Below are 17812 nucleotides of genomic sequence, written 5' to 3'. Positions count from 1 at the left end.
TAACGGATGTTATGAACACCGATGGCGTTTTCGCGAGCGCCGTTCCCTTGTACTATTGGTTAACCATGGTTATTTGTGTTGTAAGCATATTATATTATTCGAGTTATATTTATATGCGGTTGTTATGCTAGCTTGTGGTATTGGAGATTTATAGCTTGATATTGCGACGATAAGCTAATGTTGTTTGCTAGCATGTTTGCGGTTGTGTAAGTGTATGCAAGTAGGTATAATTATATATGTATTCGTATAATTATTGCATTCACTAAGCTTTGCTTACCCTCTCGTTGTTTACCATTTTTATAGGTTCGGTGTTGGACAAGGGTAAGGGCATCGTTTTGGACTAGGGATCCCGCTTGATGCTAGGGGACGCTTTTGGCTTTAGTAGCTCTTGGAGTTTGACCGATAGTTGGGTAGTTTAATCCCAAACGCCATGCTCATTGTGTAGTTTGGAACTTAAACTTTTTGGTGGTCGAAACTCGTAAATTGTATTAAACTCGTAAAACGGCCGACGTGGGCCCCGCTTGTAAAACTTTAATTTTATGTTTGAAACATGTTAGTTTTACATATTTGGTAGTATGGTAAAAGGCGTTTTGTCTAAAAGTGCCGGGAACTAGTCAATCTTTTCGCGGTTAAAAAGTCCCGGGGACAGCCAGATATGGCGCGGCGCGCGGGCCATATGGCGCGGCGCGCCGATGGTCTGCAACAGAAATTTCTTTTTATTTCGTATTTTCACAAGGTTTTGTCGGGTGTTGGTTTGGGTTGTTACCAGTGGTATCAGAGCATGGTCTAAGGGATTTAGGTGACTTGAGATAGGCGCCTAGACTTAGACTTTTTGTGTGCGCGTTTATGCGGGACTTGTAGGACTTTGGGTCGGATCTGGATTGGTTTGTGCATAGGTTTATGTAAACTAATCGTGTGCTATTTGTTATGTATGTTTAGCGAGCATCGAGCGAGATGGACGTTGTACTAGCAAGTTAATGCGACGTGCTCGCGTAACAATGATTAGCTACCATTGTTACGGGCGCAAATCGTGTCAAACAAGCGATGTACGACGATTGTTGAGCAAGATGGGGTAGTGTGGTGTATATGTATATACTTATGTGTTAAATCCTTTTCGTCTCGTTGTTTAATCTATTCCGTCTTATAGAATGAAGATGAGAAATGGGCATGATATCAACGGCGGAGGTACTAGTGAAGAAGTCGAGTTTACGGCCAAGGTTGAGGCCATTTTGAAAAGGCATCATGAAGCTTTTCTCGAGGACGTTAAGAAGATGTTCCTAGATACGATTGACGACCAATTAGTCAATGTGGTAAAGGAGCAAGTTAAGGCCGTTCTTCGCGAGGATAATGTGGGAAGACGGGACTTTTTCTATAAGAATTTCAAGGACTCTCAACCTCCCTCTTTTGATGGTGAAAGAGATCCTCTTAAGAGCGCCCGTTGGATCTCCGATATGGAGGGGGCCTTCCGTACTTGTGAATGTCCTCTCGATAAGAGGACAAGGTACGGGTGTAGTATGTTGAGGGGCGATGCCAAGTTGTGGTGGGACGCAAAGCTCCAAGTTTATGGTGAAGAGCAATGCATGGAATTCACTTGGGATGAATTCAAGTCCGAATTTTTCAAGGAATACCTAACTTCGGCCGATCTTACTAGGCTTAAGGACGAGTTACGTTCCTTGAGGCAAGGGTCGATGGATTTGAACACTCTCAAATCCGTGTTTTTGTCCAAGACCCAATTTTGCCCGGAGTACGTCGGGAATGATAAAATGTTGAAGGAAGATTTCTATCGAACCTTGAACGACAACTATCAAGATAAGATTAGTGTGAACGTAGTGAAAAGCTTTGATGAGTTGTTTGACATGGCCAAAGGTTTCGAGTCGCTCATCTTAAGAAAGAGTGGTTTTACTTTTGGCAAGAGAAAAAGTGAAGGTTCGAGCTATTCAAACTTTTCGAACAAAAAGAACAAGAAAAGTTCCGAAAGTGTCAATAGCGTGAGGAAGGGCGCTTTCGGTGGTTTTACTTTTACGTGCTATAATTGTGGGCAAGCGGGTCATATGGCTCGTGATTGTCCAAAACCATCTTCCGGAAACAAGCTCACTTGTTTTAATTGCGGCAAAGAGGGGCATAAGAAGCCAGAGTGTCCCGATTTGCGCAACGATAATGTTAAGCGTCTAGAGAAGGCGGCGGGTACGGCTAGGGGTCGCAACTATTTGATGACCAATGATGAAGCCAAACAATCGCACGAAGTTGTCTCAGGTACTTACATGGTTAATTCTAATCCGGCAAGGATTCTTTTCGATAGCGGTGCAAATTTGTCGTTTGTGTCTCCTAAATTTGTACCTAAACTTAATAGACCGTTAGCTAAGTTAAGTCGTCCGATAGAAGTCGAAATAGCGGACGGCAAGACGGCACTAGTGGTTGATGTGTATGAAAATTGTGATGTTGTTTTTGGTTCCGAAACCTTTAAAATTGATCTTATTCCAATGACCTTGGGCGACTTTGATATTGTCGTTGGTATGGATTGGCTCGATCGTTATAGAGCCGATATTGCATACCATGATAAGTTTATTCGTGTGAAGGCCCCAAGTGGGGGAGAGTTAATTATTCATGGTGATAAGCGAAGGAGACCGGTGCCGATATGCACTTTTGCTCGGGCACGTCGTTTTGTTGTTACCGGTGGCATGGCTTTCCTTGCTCATGTTGTTGATACTCGCAATGAGCCACCACCTATTCGTGAAATTCCGGTTGTTAGTGAATTCGAAGACGTCTTTCCGGACGAATTACCGGGTGTTCCGGCGGAAAGACAAGTTGAGTTTCGTATTGAGTTGGTTCCGGGAGCTACTCCCATTGCTAAAACTCCTTATCGTTTAGCACCAACGTAAATGCAAGAGTTGTTAAATCAAACTCAAGAGTTGCTCGAGAAGGGTTTTATTCGACCGAGTGCTTCGCCATGGGGTGCTCCGGTGTTATTTGTGAAGAAGAAAGATGGTAGTATGCGTATGTGCATTGATTACCGTGAGTTGAATAAAGTGACGATCAAGAATCGTTATCCGTTACCTAGGATCGACGATTTGTTTGATCAACTCCAAGGTGCAACGTATTTCTCTAAAATCGACCTACGGTCCGGCTATCACCAGATGCGGGTCCGTGAGGAAGATATTGAGAAAACGGCTTTTCGAACGCGTTATGGGCATTTTGAGTTTGTGGTAATGCCTTTTGGTCTTACGAATGCACCGGCGGCATTCATGGATCTTATGAACCGAGTGTGCCAACCTATGTTGGACAAGTCGGTAATAGTGTTCATTGACGACATACTAGTCTACTCGAAAAGTATGAACGAACATGAACATCATTTGCGTGAAGTATTGAAGACGCTACGAAAGGAGAAGTTGTATGCAAAGTTCTCCAAATGTGAATTTTGGCTAAGGGAAGTTCAATTCCTTGGTCATATCGTGAACAAAAACGGTATTCAAGTAGATCCGGGGAAGATCGAGACGGTGAAGAGTTGGGGACGACCGACTACGCCTACGGAAATCCGAAGTTTTCTCGGATTGGCCGGTTATTATCGTCGGTTTATCCAAGACTTTTCTAAGATTGCTTCTCCATTGACGAAGTTGACGTGAAAGAATGCTAGGTTTAATTGGGAGAACGAGCAAGAGATTGCTTTTCAATTGTTAAAAGAGAAGTTGTGTCAAGCTCCGGTGTTAGTGTTACCGGAAGGTGTTGAAGACATGGTGGTTTATTGTGATGCTTCCTTAAATGGTCTCGAGTGTGTTCTAATGCAAAGAGGTAAGGTTATCGCTTATGCCTCACGACAATTAAAGGAACATGAAACGAGGTATCCGACTCATGATCTTGAGTTGGCGGCGGTAGTGCATGCGTTGAAAATTTGGCGCCATTACTTGTATGGTGTCAAGTGTACGATTTATTCGGATCATAAGAGTTTGAAACATCTCTTTAATCAACGAGATTTGAATTATCGCCAACGTAGGTGGATGGATGTGGTGAAAGACTACGATTGTGAAATACTTTATCATCCGGGTAAGGCGAATGTGGTCGCGGATGCGTTGAGTCGAAAGAGTCAACATCCGGCGATAAAAGTGGGGTCGTTACGTTTGATTATTACCAACGATTTTCTTGAAAAGCTTGGTGAGATTCAAATAGAGGCTTATGTTCACAACAAGCATACGGAGCGAATCGTGGGCCAATCGGAGTTTATTACTATGGGTCCGCGTGGGTTGTTGTCCTTTCAAGGAAGGGTGTGGGTGCCTAAGATGGGTGATTACCGACGGGTGCTACTTGATGAAGCACATAAGTCAAAATATTCCATTCATCCGGGCGCGACGAAAATGTACCTTGACTTGAAGAAAGATTATTGGTGGCCGGGCATGAAGCGTGATGTTGTGAAGTATGTTGAGCAATGCATCACGTGTTTGCAAGTAAAAGCCGAACACCAAAAGCCGTATGGTAAATTGCAACCGTTAGAAATCCCGAAATGGAAATGGGAGCACATTACCATGGATTTCATTACAAAGTTACCTAAAACGGCGAGAACCCAATTCGATTCGATTTGGGTTATAGTTGACCGATTGACAAAAAGCGCTTTGTTTCTTCCCATTAAAGAAGCGATATCGTCGGAGACCTTGGCTAAGTTGTTTATCAAGGAAGTGGTCGCTCGTCATGGGGTTCCTATATCTATTATCTCGGATCGAGATACCCGTTTTACATCTCGATTTTGGGAAAAGTTTCATGAAGATATGGGTACGCAATTGAAGTTGAGCACGGCGTATCATCCTCAAACGGACGGTCAAACCGAACGTACGAATCAAACTTTGGAAGATATGCTACGAGCGTGCATCATTGACTTCGGTGGTAGTTGGGATGAGCATTTGCCTTTGGTGGAATTCTCGTACAATAATAGTTATCATACTAGTATCGGGATGCCACCTTACGAAATGCTTTATGGGCGTAGGTGTCGAACTCCCATTTGTTGGGGAGAAGTGGGTCAAAGAGAGATCGGGAGTACCGATTTGGTTTTAGAGACCAATAACAAGATTGATATTATTCGGTAACATTTGAAGAAGGCTCAAGATAGGCAAAAGTCGTATGCCGACAAACGTAGGCGAACGATCGAATTTCAAGAAGGCGACATGGTGATGCTTAAAGTTTCGCCATGGAAGGTTATTATTCGATTTCGAAAACGGGGAAAGTTAGCTCCTCGGTTTATTGGGCCATTCAAGGTTTTAGCTCGTGTTGGTGAAGTTGCATATCGATTAGAATTACCCGAAGAGCTTGCGGGGATCCATAATACATTTCATGTTTCCCACCTCCGTAAGTGTCTTGCGGATGATTCCTCATGGATGCCTTTAGACGAGATCGAGCTAAACAACAAGTTAGAATATGTCGAGGAACCGATTGCTATCCTTGACGAGAAGGTGAAAATGTTGAGAAATAAAGAGGTGAAAACTTTCAAGGTTCAATGGCGACGAAGTAAAGGTTCCGAGTTCACTTGGGAACCCGAAGAGTTCGTGTTGGTTTATCTTCCCTCGTGTCATGCGGCTTGGATTGCGAGGACGCAATCCGAATAAGTGGGGGAGAGTTGTAAGACCCGAGTATTCGTAGTGTACATATGTGTATATAAGTGTATTGTGCGGTACTTGAATCGGGGTTTGGTTGTATATATTTTAAAAGGCAAAAGAAGCTGGACTGGGAGGGTTGCGCGCCGCGCGGCCTAGTGGCGCGCCGCGCCATCTGTCTGTGACAGAATCCTCTTTTCCTTTTAATTAGACAATTGGAGGGCATTTTGGTCAATTCACTTTGGAGCCCGAATTTAATACCTTGGATCAGTTTTGGAGCTTCATTCACTCCACTTCCAACAACCTTATCCTCTCAAATTCAATTTCTAGTGAGAGAGTGCATCCTTGAGTGAGAAAGCTTCATTAGAGCTTGAAGGAGGTTGAATCGGGTCTTGGTGAAAGTTCTAAAGTCGTTCATCTAGTCGATAGCTACGTGGTGATTGTGTTGGTAAGTTATAAAACCTAATTTCCTACTTTAATTGCATTAGGGGTTAGGGTTTGGGTTATTAAGACTCATAAAACCCATTTGTTAGTAAATTAGGGGTTTTTGGGGAATTTGGGTCATGAAGACTCAAGGATGACCAATTAGGGTTTTCAAAGTGTTAAATTAGATTATGAACCTAAATTGGTTAGTTTATGTACTAGAACACCTTAATGATATGTGAATGGGTGTTATTTGGGTTTGGATGACCCAAATGGGTGTGTTGACCTTGAAATGGGTCAAATGGGTCTTTAATGACCTAAGTGGCCTTGCATGTATAAATATGAGTTAGCCTTGCGACCTAAATGTGTTTTAAAACCCATTTTGGTGTATGATTAGGGTTTTGGTGTGTGTTGACCCAAATTAGGGTTAAGGGTGCAAATGGGTCGAAATGTGCACCTTGGGTCAAAATGGCTTAAGATGGTGAAAGGGTTTGGTTGACCAACTTGAGTTTGCGTTTGATTATATGTATAATGTGATAGGTGCGTTGCTTTGAGGTTTTAGCAAGCTCGAGTATCCTTTCACAAGATTTTGAGGTGAGTGGAATAATTATATGCGTATGTATATAATGTATCTATTTGTTGTAGCGTGAAAGGTGTAGTGTCGAGGTGTTAAGACACCACGTTTCACGTGAAGAGTGTAGCATCGAGGTGTTAAGATGCCACTCGGGTGTAGCATCGAGGTGTTAAGATGCCACCTAGGAGTGTAGTGTCGAGGTGTTAAGACACCACTCCGTAAAATAATGAGTGAAGCATCGAGGTGTTAAGATGCCACTCGGGGTGAAGTGCCGAGGTGTTAAGGTGCCACCCTAGGGGTTAGTGGTGCGAGGTGTTAAGTGCCCTAACGGATGTTATGAACACCGATGGCGTTTTCGCGAGCGCCGTTCCCTTGTACTATTGGTTAACCATGGTTATTTGTGTTGTAAGCATATTATATTATTCGAGTTATATTTATATGCGGTTGTTATGCTAGCTTGTGGTATTGGAGATTTATAGCTTGATATTGCGACGATAAGCTAATGTTGTTTGCTAGCATGTTTGCGGTTGTGTAAGTGTATGCAAGTAGGTATAATTATATATGTATTCGTATAATTATTGCATTCACTAAGCTTTGCTTACCCTCTCGTTGTTTACCATTTTTATAGGTTCGGTGTTGGACAAGGGTAAGGGCATCGTTTTGGACTAGGGATCCCGCTTGATGCTAGGGGACGCTTTTGGCTTTAGTAGCTCTTGGAGTTTGACCGATAGTTGGGTAGTTTAATCCCAAACGCCATGCTCATTGTGTAGTTTGGAACTTAAACTTTTTGGTGGTCGAAACTCGTAAATTGTATTAAACTCGTAAAACGGCCGACGTGGGCCCCGCTTGTAAAACTTTAATTTTATGTTTGAAACATGTTAGTTTTACATATTTGGTAGTATGGTAAAAGGCGTTTTGTCTAAAAGTGCCGGGAACTAGTCAATCTTTTCGCGGTTAAAAAGTCCCGGGGACAGCCAGATATGGCGCGGCGCGCGGGCCATATGGCGCGTCGTGCCGATGGTCTGCAACAGAAATTTCTTTTTATTTCGTATTTTCACAAGGTTTTGTCGGGTGTTGGTTTGGGTTGTTACACCAACATAGGATTTCGTGAGTTAGAAAGAGCTTCTAACATGCAACATAAAGAAGCATGTTATACTTACGGGTTAGTGATGTTCGCTTCTTACCAAAGTGAGAAAAAGAATGTCGGATTATAACTTTTAAATAAAACATTCCCACAAGTGACGGATTCTGTAGTTGGGGTAAGAAACAAGGTTTTTAGATTATTACGGGGCTGTTGGACATTACGAAACCCTCGTCCTTTTGACGACATTACAACATGCTGTCTAGCCAATGGTCATAACGGTTACTTTCCACAAGACCAAGGATGGGAAGTCGTCTTAGTAAAACCAGAATGCATGACTTGTTTCTGGACTTATGAATTACGTGTCTTTATTTCTTTTTCTGAACGACTTGCGTATTAACTAGAATTGCCTTTATAGCTGCCGAGTAGCAAAGTTATTATGTGCTATATTTCATCCTATATGAATAATAGCGTTATTGTAAGTTTGTAAATATTGTATAAAATTTGATCGCGAAATATTATTATAATCAGTTTTTTCATATAGAATTATAGTAGTTGAATTGTATATTAGCTACTAAGTATGAACTTAACAGGTAGGTACTACCCGAATTAAAACTATAAAACGCTAATATGAAGAAAAAGCTTTTATAAATGAGTTCATACTATGCTACGAAATACTATTGACTACTCTTAAAATTCTATATGATTAACTTAATTCTTTGGGCTATTTTTAAAGGAAATGGCACCGGCAACTCGTCAGAATTTGAACATGAGTGAGGAAGACTTCCGTGTTTTTCTTGCAGCAAACATAGCCGCAGTACAGGCTGCGATGCAAAATAACAATAACTCTAGATCTAGCAGTGGAACTAATTTCACAAGAAATCGTGTAGGATGCTCCTACAAAGAATTCACTGCCTGCAAACCTTTGGAATTTGATGGAACCGAAGGACCAATTGGATTGAAATGTGGACCGAGAAGGTCGAATCGGTGTTTGCCATAAGTAAGTGTACTGAAGAGGACAAAGTTAAGTACGCTACACATACCTTCACAGGTACTGCGTTAACGTGGTGGAACACCTATCTTGAACAGGTAGGACAAAATGCTGCTTACGCACTACCATGGTCGGCATTCAAGCAATTGATGAACGAGCAGTACCGTCCTAGAAATGAAGTCAATAAGCTCAAGGTAGAACTTAGAGAGTTACGAACACAAGGGTTCAACATTACCACATATGAACGACGATTCACAGAGTTGTGCCTATTGTGTCCGGGAGCGTTCGAAGATGAATAAGAGAAGATCGACGCGTTTGTAAAAGGGTTACCAGTAAGGATTCAAGAAGATGTGAGTTCACACGAGCCCGCTTCCATACAGAAGGCAAGTCGAATGGCTCATAAACTCATAAATCAGATTAAGGGGAGAATTAAAGAGCAGGCGGCCGAAGAAGCCAACACAAAACAACTCAAGAGAAAGTGGGAAGAAACCAGTGACAAGGGTCACCAATACAACAACAACAACAACAACAACAACAACAACAATCACAACCATAATCACAATAACAATCATAATAACCGCAACAACAATCGCAACAATAACTGTAATCCTAACAATAACTACAACAAATGTCCCAACAACAGCAACAACTACAACAACCGTTTCAACAACAATAACAATTCCAACAACAACCTCAATAACAACAAACAACAGAAACAACCATGCTTCAGGTGTGCAGAGTACCATCCGAATGCGTTTTGCACAACATTTTGCACCATGTGTAAGAGAGGTGGTCATGGCGCGACAAAATGTGAGGTTTACGGACCAAAGAACAACAAAAATAAAGAAACAAATAATGTCGGAACAAATAATGCCGACGTAGTTTGTTATAAATGTGGAAAATCGGATCACATTATTAGAAATTTCCCAAACCAAGGGAATACTAATGGGCAAGGCCGCGGAAGAGTTTTCAATATTAATGCGGCAGAAGCGCAGAAAGACTCGGAGCTTGTTACGGGTACGTTTCTTATTGACAATAAATCTGCTTATGTTTTATTTGATTCGGGTGCGGATAGAAGCTATATGAGTAGAGATTTTTGTGCTAAATTAAGTTGCCCATTGACGCCTTTGGATAGTAAATTTTTACTCGAATTAGCAAACGGTAAATTAATTTCAGCAGATAATATATGTCGGGAGAGAGAAATTAAACTAGGGGATGAAACGTTTAAAATTGATTTAATACCAGTCGAGTTAGGGAGCTTTGATATAATAATTGGCATGGACAGGTTGAAAAAGGTGAGAACAGAGGTCGTTTGTTATAAAAATGCAATTCGCATTATGCGTGAAAAAGGAAAACCTTTAATGGTGTACGAAGAAAAGAACAATGCGAAATTAAATCTTATTAGTAGTTTGAAGGCGCAAAAACTAATAAGAAAAGGTTATGGATTGTTTTTAAAAACGAATGCAGTCTTTGAAAAACGTCTCATATAGAGGTCAAAAACCTCGCAACGAAATCAATTAATATGGAATGTTTATAATCAATATGAATGGGACATTTCATTTTTGATCGAAAAACCCGCCCCGAAAAAAATCACGACGCATACCATCAAGAGCCTTTAGGACACCCGTGGGGGCTCTAAATAATGAGAAGTAATAGAGAGGAAGGCTACTTAATACTGATTTAATCTGAGTTAATCTTCCTCTATAAGATAAAGATTTAGCTTTCCAATCCGATAACCTTATTTTAAATGTTTCAAAAATGGGGTTCCAATTTTTTTGTAATTTGAGGTTAGCTTCGATTGGAAGTCCAAGGTAATTGAAAGGAAAAGATCTTCCTTACACTCAAACCATGAAGCTAAGTCATTTAGTTCCTTACTCGAGATTCCAATCCCGTAAACACAACTTTTATTTAAATTTATTTTGAGACCCAAAAGGTCTTCTAAACATTTTAGTATTTTTAGGGTGTTTTTTACCTCTAACTTATTGCATTTCCTGAAAATAAATGTATCTTCTGCATATTGAAGGTGAGAAATATTGACTTTATCGTTACCGACTTCAACTCATTTTATTAGGTTTTTGTTAATGGCCAAGTTAAGTAAATAGTTTAATCCTTCACTAGCTATTATGAAAAGAAAGGGGAGAGGGGGTCCCCTTGTCGGACGCCCCTTTTGTGAATTTAATAGTCCTAGTTTAGAATAAGGATAAAGGCACTTGTGTGAATTGAATAGTTTGTGCCTAAGGTAGTGGTTTTAATAAACCAAAGAAATCTTGTCTATGAAATTTGAACATAACTTGATAGCATAACGTTTGTTTGAATGAGTAAATGCATGATTGAGATTCGGAAGGGATAAAGGTTTTTAATTCATTGTTACACCTCGATATTTTCCTTTCTTGTTGATTAAAGCTTTAATCTTTTTAGTTTAAATTGTTTAAAATAGTTAACCACTTAGTTAATCTATGAATCAAATTCTGAAAATTGCTTGCTTTTAATATTATTTCCCGTTGAACGAATCCTGCTTACCCTTGCTAGTTAAAGGTAATTAGGTGATTTTTTTTATTGGTACTTCGACGCCGATAAGAAATCATGCGCAAATACTCTTCGCGTTCTACGATCATATTTTTTGTGCTGAGTCATCACATGTGAATATCACGCGATGGCATATATCTCTCATTTCGTTTGATTTCTTTTACCCCTTTTCTTTACCATTTCAAATCACAGGGACTTCGTGATCAACACTACCTTTGTCACTGTCAGCACCAACTTCGCCCTTCATTAGCACTAGCTTCACCCTCCGTCGGCACCATGTTCATCGTCGTCTCCTCCTATGCCTCTACCATCTTCGTCTCTACCACTACCACCTTTGTGTCATCATCAAATTAAGGTGGTGCCGGTGGAGGGCGATGATGTTGTTGATGGAGACAAAGTTGGTGTTGGCGAGGTCCCTATGATTTAGAATGATGAAGGTAAATGAGAAATGAAGGTCAAATAGAAGAAGAAAACACAAAATGATAACTTTTTCCTTAATTATAGGCACGTGCGACATTAACAATAATTTAACACGTGTCAGATGCGAAAATTTGCACAAGATATATAAACCACATGAACTACTAATGATATAAAAGATCATATCAATAATTTTGAACAAATCAGAGGACCATACACATATTATGTCTTTTTGATATGTACTTTGTATGAATGAATGCATTGTTAGGGGCATGTTCAAACGAGAACTACAAAAAAGACGAGAACTACGAGAACTATTTAATTTTATAGTTTTTATGCATTTAAGTGCAACAAATTACATGCAAATGTTACTTAATATTCATATCATTAACAACATATGTTCATTACCACAAATTACATGTTAAATTGTTAATTATATGAATTTGTCCACATACTCACAAACAAATATGCACATGTGAACGAAAAACTATATATTTGATTATATAGGTAAAATATAAGTTTTCTAAAACTATTTTTATATTCATTCTTACTCTACATCAACATTTATGGGTGATTCAATTTACTTATACGTAAGAATCTTTGTAAATTAAAAGTTCTCGTAGTTCTCGCCTTTTCTGTGGTTCCCGTTTGAACTTTTGACAAAACGAGAACTACAAAAAAGACGAGAACTGCGGGAACTTTTTAATTTTATAGTTGTTATGCATTTAAATGCAACAAATTATATGTAAATGTTTTCTAATGTTCACATTATTAACAACATATATTCATTACCATAAATTACATGTTAAATTGTTAATTATATGAATTTGTCCACATGTTCACAAACTAATATGCTCATGTGAACAAGAAACTATATATTTGATTATATAGGTAAAATATAAGTTTTTTCAAACTATTTTATGTTCATTCTTACTCTACATCAATATTTACGGGTGATTCAATTTACTCATACGTAAGAATCTTTGTAATTACAAGTTCTCGCAGTTCTCGCAGTTCTCGTCTTTTTTGTGGTTCGCGTTTGAACTTTTGACAAACGAGAACCACAAAAAAATACACGGTTGGTCCTTAAATTTTGTTAAAAAAGTGCACCAAAAGTCCTCTTCATCATCTTTATTAATATCTTCATTCTCACCACCGCCACCACCACCATCGCCACATATACCTTCTAGTTGTATCGTGTTCAGGCAACGAGTTGTTACTTTTTCAGGAAGAACAAACGAGTTCAAAAATTCACAAAATCAAATTTGATGCAATTAAGCCTCAAAATTGTTTCCATAAGCATTGCTAGGCAGCGATTAAGTTTTTTTTTATGAAGATTATTGTCCAAAATGGTAACAAAATTAAGAATCACATAGCAACACGCATAAACAGTTACAATGAACTTGAAGAATGATTTTCGATTTACTTGTTTTCAAGCAACAAAATCTTCATGAAAAGTGTAGAAAATCAATCACCTACTGCTCGAACATTTGAATAACCTGAATCACAACAGAAATTGAGAATTTGAATGAAGAAGAAACAGCTGACTTTTTACTTCGATGCTTTGACCTCGAAATTCAGACTCGGTATTTCGAGTTAGATCCTCACACTTTGCAGATAGATTCACGATGTGATTCTAAACAACTCTGCACTTTTACTTATTGGATATCACTTCTGGATCGAACCGGAGACCAAAGCTGTTAGCTTTTTTGAAGAACGCTATAGTTTAGCTTGCAAGTATGTTGAATAAACGTTGTTTATAGATTTTTGTAAAACAATGGGCATGAGATAGAACAATTAAAGAAGGATTGGCATTTTACCAAAGAAAACAGGATATATTATTGATTAGATCTAGATTTGAGTGATACTTGCAAAGGTTGTTAGCAATGGTACACCCTTGTATTGTAGGGTGGATTATCAAGTCAAATATATAGTTGTATATGTTGGAAAACCGTGTGTACTTTTAAATCATATTAATGCAGCGGATAGTTGAAATAATAATCAATTATTATTTTATAAACTATTTACAAAATTAAATATTAATATATTTAAATTTAATAAAACATGCACATGATTAACGATCCCAAAGATCCAGTTACACCATAATAATTGTCATGAATATTAAATCATAAGATGAGTTAACGATATACCTTTCTTGAAGAAACTGATGAACGGAGAGAAACCTACGATCAAAAGTATGACCGTCTCTTTGGATAGTCCACACTACACTTTAAACAACGTCAATGGATGCTAGTCCAAACCCAAGTAAAGTATTAATATAATCAAATTATATTAATACAAGAATAAATATATAATACTTCATATATGTCTTCGAATTACAAGGTAAGAGTTTTAGGTGAAAAAATTCTTATGCAAGAAATGAGAATACGTTCAAAATAGAATGATCATATTCAAAAGAATGACTCTCTCTGAAAAATGAGCCCATAGTCTTCATTTTAAAGCAAATAACAAGAACCTTTTTTCATATGAATGTAGACCCGTGAATGTCTTTTGGAAAATAAAAGATATGAAATATATTATAAAGTCGTATTTCTCAAATACTTTAGGGGTATGTTATGTAACTTATAATTAATAATTTCTATCATGTCCCTTTCATGTGAATAGTAAATTAATTAATTTCGATTCATTTACTATTTATATGAATAGTAAATGATTAATTTCGATTTACTATTTTGTTACTTGAGTAATATATATACATCATATATATATTTTATTTGACGTCTCGGTGTATATGTGTGTGACCCCGAAGGCTCAAATGAGGTTGGCCATATAGTTATATGTTGTACCTTGCACATTAATCCTACAGACTCCCACTTGTGCATGGCACAACACCAAGTAACTATACAAACAATGGTAAGCGTCTAGCAACACATCATTGTCCCCAAATTCATGTGAGGGTAGTTTCTCGAAACTGTTTATGGTAAATTTTAAATGTCATTAGTCCTTTTGTTTCAGATACTTTAGTTAAACTTGAGATATGGATCATCGGTCATTCTCATTTGTTTAACAACTTTGTTTCTCAATCTTAGAACTGAATTAGATCACCAAATTAATTAAGTATCATCTTAATTACATCTGGGTGCGGCCACACAAATATCTTATTCATTCATCGAGGAGCTCAAAAAGTATCTAACTCCAAATATTTTAGAGGAACAAATCCTATATTGCATACACATGCCTATCACAAGCTTTACATTATACCCAATAATGGCCTTTATAACAGCCTTATTCAGGACAGCGTTTAACCATATCAAAGTACAATGCTACACTCATCAAGACGGGTGTGCATCTCAAGTCTAAGGACACAAAGATATAATCACTAAAAGATTCACTACTGACTACGATCCATGTAGTGACATCTCATGATTGGGTCATTCCAATATTCATCATCAATGAATACATTTGAATTTTAGTCTCAACAAGTTAACTATTCATCATCAATAAATATAACCAAAATTTCACATTAATCTTAATTCATGTTATTCCCATAACATGACCGATTATGGAGATTTTGTGATAATGCTAAAAACGAACATATATTTCATAGCATTATCCCTCAAGAAAGACAAGCTTTTAGTTGCAATTGTTCTATTTACAAGTGATATTCGATTAAATAATAAAAGGTGAAGACAAAAGACAGATTCGATGAATTGAAGACGCATGAAATGTCCTGTTCATATTGATTATAAACGTTCCATATTAATGATTTCGTCGCGAGGTTTTGACCTCTATATGAGACGTTTTTCAAAGACTACATTCATTTTTAAAACAACCATAACCTTTATTTTATCGATAAAGGTTTAAAAAGCATTACGTAGATTATCGAATAATGATAATCTAAAATATACCGTTTACACACGACCATTACATAATGGTTTACAATAAGAATATATTACATCAAAAATAAGTTTCTTGAATGCAGTTTTTACATAATATCATACAAGCATGGACTCCAAATCTTGTCCTTATTTTAGTATGTAACAGCGGAAGCTCTTAATAATCACCTGAGAATAAACATGCTTAAAACGTCAACAAAAATGTTGGTGAGTTATAGGTTTAACCTATATATTATCAAATCATAATAATAATAGACCACAAGATTTCATATTACAATATACATCCCATACATAGAGATAAAATTCATTCATATGGTGAACACCTGGTAACCGACATTAACAAGATGCATATAAGAATATCCCCTATCATTCCGGGAAATCCTTCGGACATGATAAAAACGAATTCGAAGAACTAAAGCATCCGGTACTTTGGATGGGGTTCGTTAGGCCCAATAGATCTATCTTTAGGATTCACGTTAATTAGTAGATCGGTTTACTAATTCTTAGGTTACCAAGCAAAAGGGGCATATTCGGCTTCGATCATTCACCCATATAATGTAGTTTCAATTACTTGTGTCTATTTCGTAAAACATTTATAAAACTGCATGTATTCTCATCCCAAAATATTAGATTTTAAAAGTGGGACTATAACTCACTTTCACAGATTTTTACTTCGTCGGGAAGTAAGACTTGGTCACTGGTCGATTCACGAACCTATAAAAAATATGTACATATATATCAAAGTATGTTCAAAATATATTTACAGCATTTTTTATACGTTTTACTGTTTTAAATTTATTAAGTCAGCTGTCCTCGTTAGTAACCTACAACTAGTTGTCCACAATTAGATGTATATAAATAAATCGATATATATTATCTTGAATCAATCCACGACCCAGTGAATACATGTCTCAGGCTAGATCACAACTCAAAGTATATATATTTTTGGAATCAACCTCAACCCTGTATAGCTAACTCCAATATTACTGCATATAGAGTGTCTATGGTTGTTCCAAATAATATATATACATGGGTCGATATGATATGTCAAAACATTTGCATACGTGTCTATGGTATCCCAAGATTACATAATATATTAGAATACATGTATAATATAATATAAGTTATGTAGGATATGATTTGTATAGATTTGTTACCAATTTTCACGTAGCTACAACAAGTAAAAATATCCAATCTTGTTTTACCCATAACTTCTTCGTTTTAAATCCGTTTTGAGTGAATCCAATTGCTATGATTTCATATTGAACTTAAGTTTATGAATCTATACAGAAAAAGTATAAGTTTATAATCAGAAATACAGGTTACAAGTGGTTTTTGTAAAGGTAGTCATTTCAGTCGAAAGAACGACGTCTAGATGACCATTTTGGAAAACATACTTCCACTTTGAGTTTAACCATGATTTTTGGATATAGTTTCATGTTCATAAGAAAAATCATTTTCCCAGAAGAACAATTTTTAAATCAAAGTTTATCATAGTTTTTAATTAACTAACCCAAAACAGCCCGCGGTGTTACTACGACGGCGTATATCCGGTTTTACGGTATTTTTCGTGTTTTCCGGTTTTAAATCATTAAGTTAGCATATCATATAGATATAAAACATGTGTGTAGTTGATTTTAAAAGTCAAGTTAGAAGGATTAACTTTTGTTTGCGAACAAGTTTAGAATTAACTAAACTATGTTCTAGTGATTACATGTTCAAATCTTCGAATAAGATAGTTTTATATGTATGAATCGAATGATGTTATGAACATCATTACTACCTCAAGTTTAGTAGGTAAACCTACTAGAAGTGACAAGAAATAATCTAGCTTCAAAGGATCTTGGATGGCTTGAAAGTTCTTGAAGTAGAATCATGACACGAAAACAAGTTCAAGTAAGATTATCACTCGAATTAAGATAGTTATAGTTATAGGAATTGAATCAAAGTTTGTATATGAGTATTACCTTGATTTAGAATGATATCCTATTGTAAACAACAAGGATTTATTGAGGTTGGATGATCACTTTACAAGATTGGAAGTGAGCTAGTAAACTTGGAAGTATTCTTGATTTTATGAAACTAGAACTTGTAGAATTTATGAAGAACACTTAGAACTTGAAGATGGAACTTGAGAGAGATCAGTTAGATGAAGAAAATTAAAGAATGAAAGTGTTTGTAGGTGTTTTTAGTCGTTGGTATATGGATTAGATATATAGGATATGTAATTTTGTTTTCATGTAAATAAGTCATGAATGATTACTAATATTTTTGTAATTTTATGTGATATTTCATGCTAGTTGCCAAATGATGGTTCTCACATGTGTTAAGTGACTCACATGGGCTGCTAAGAGTTGATCATTGGAGTGT

The sequence above is a fragment of the Rutidosis leptorrhynchoides genome, chromosome 10 (genome assembly GCF_046630445.1).
Source record: "Rutidosis leptorrhynchoides isolate AG116_Rl617_1_P2 chromosome 10, CSIRO_AGI_Rlap_v1, whole genome shotgun sequence".
NCBI lineage: Eukaryota > Viridiplantae > Streptophyta > Magnoliopsida > Asterales > Asteraceae > Rutidosis > Rutidosis leptorrhynchoides.
The sequence above is the reverse complement of the archived record's forward strand: the minus strand, read 5'-3'. Positions refer to the sequence as shown.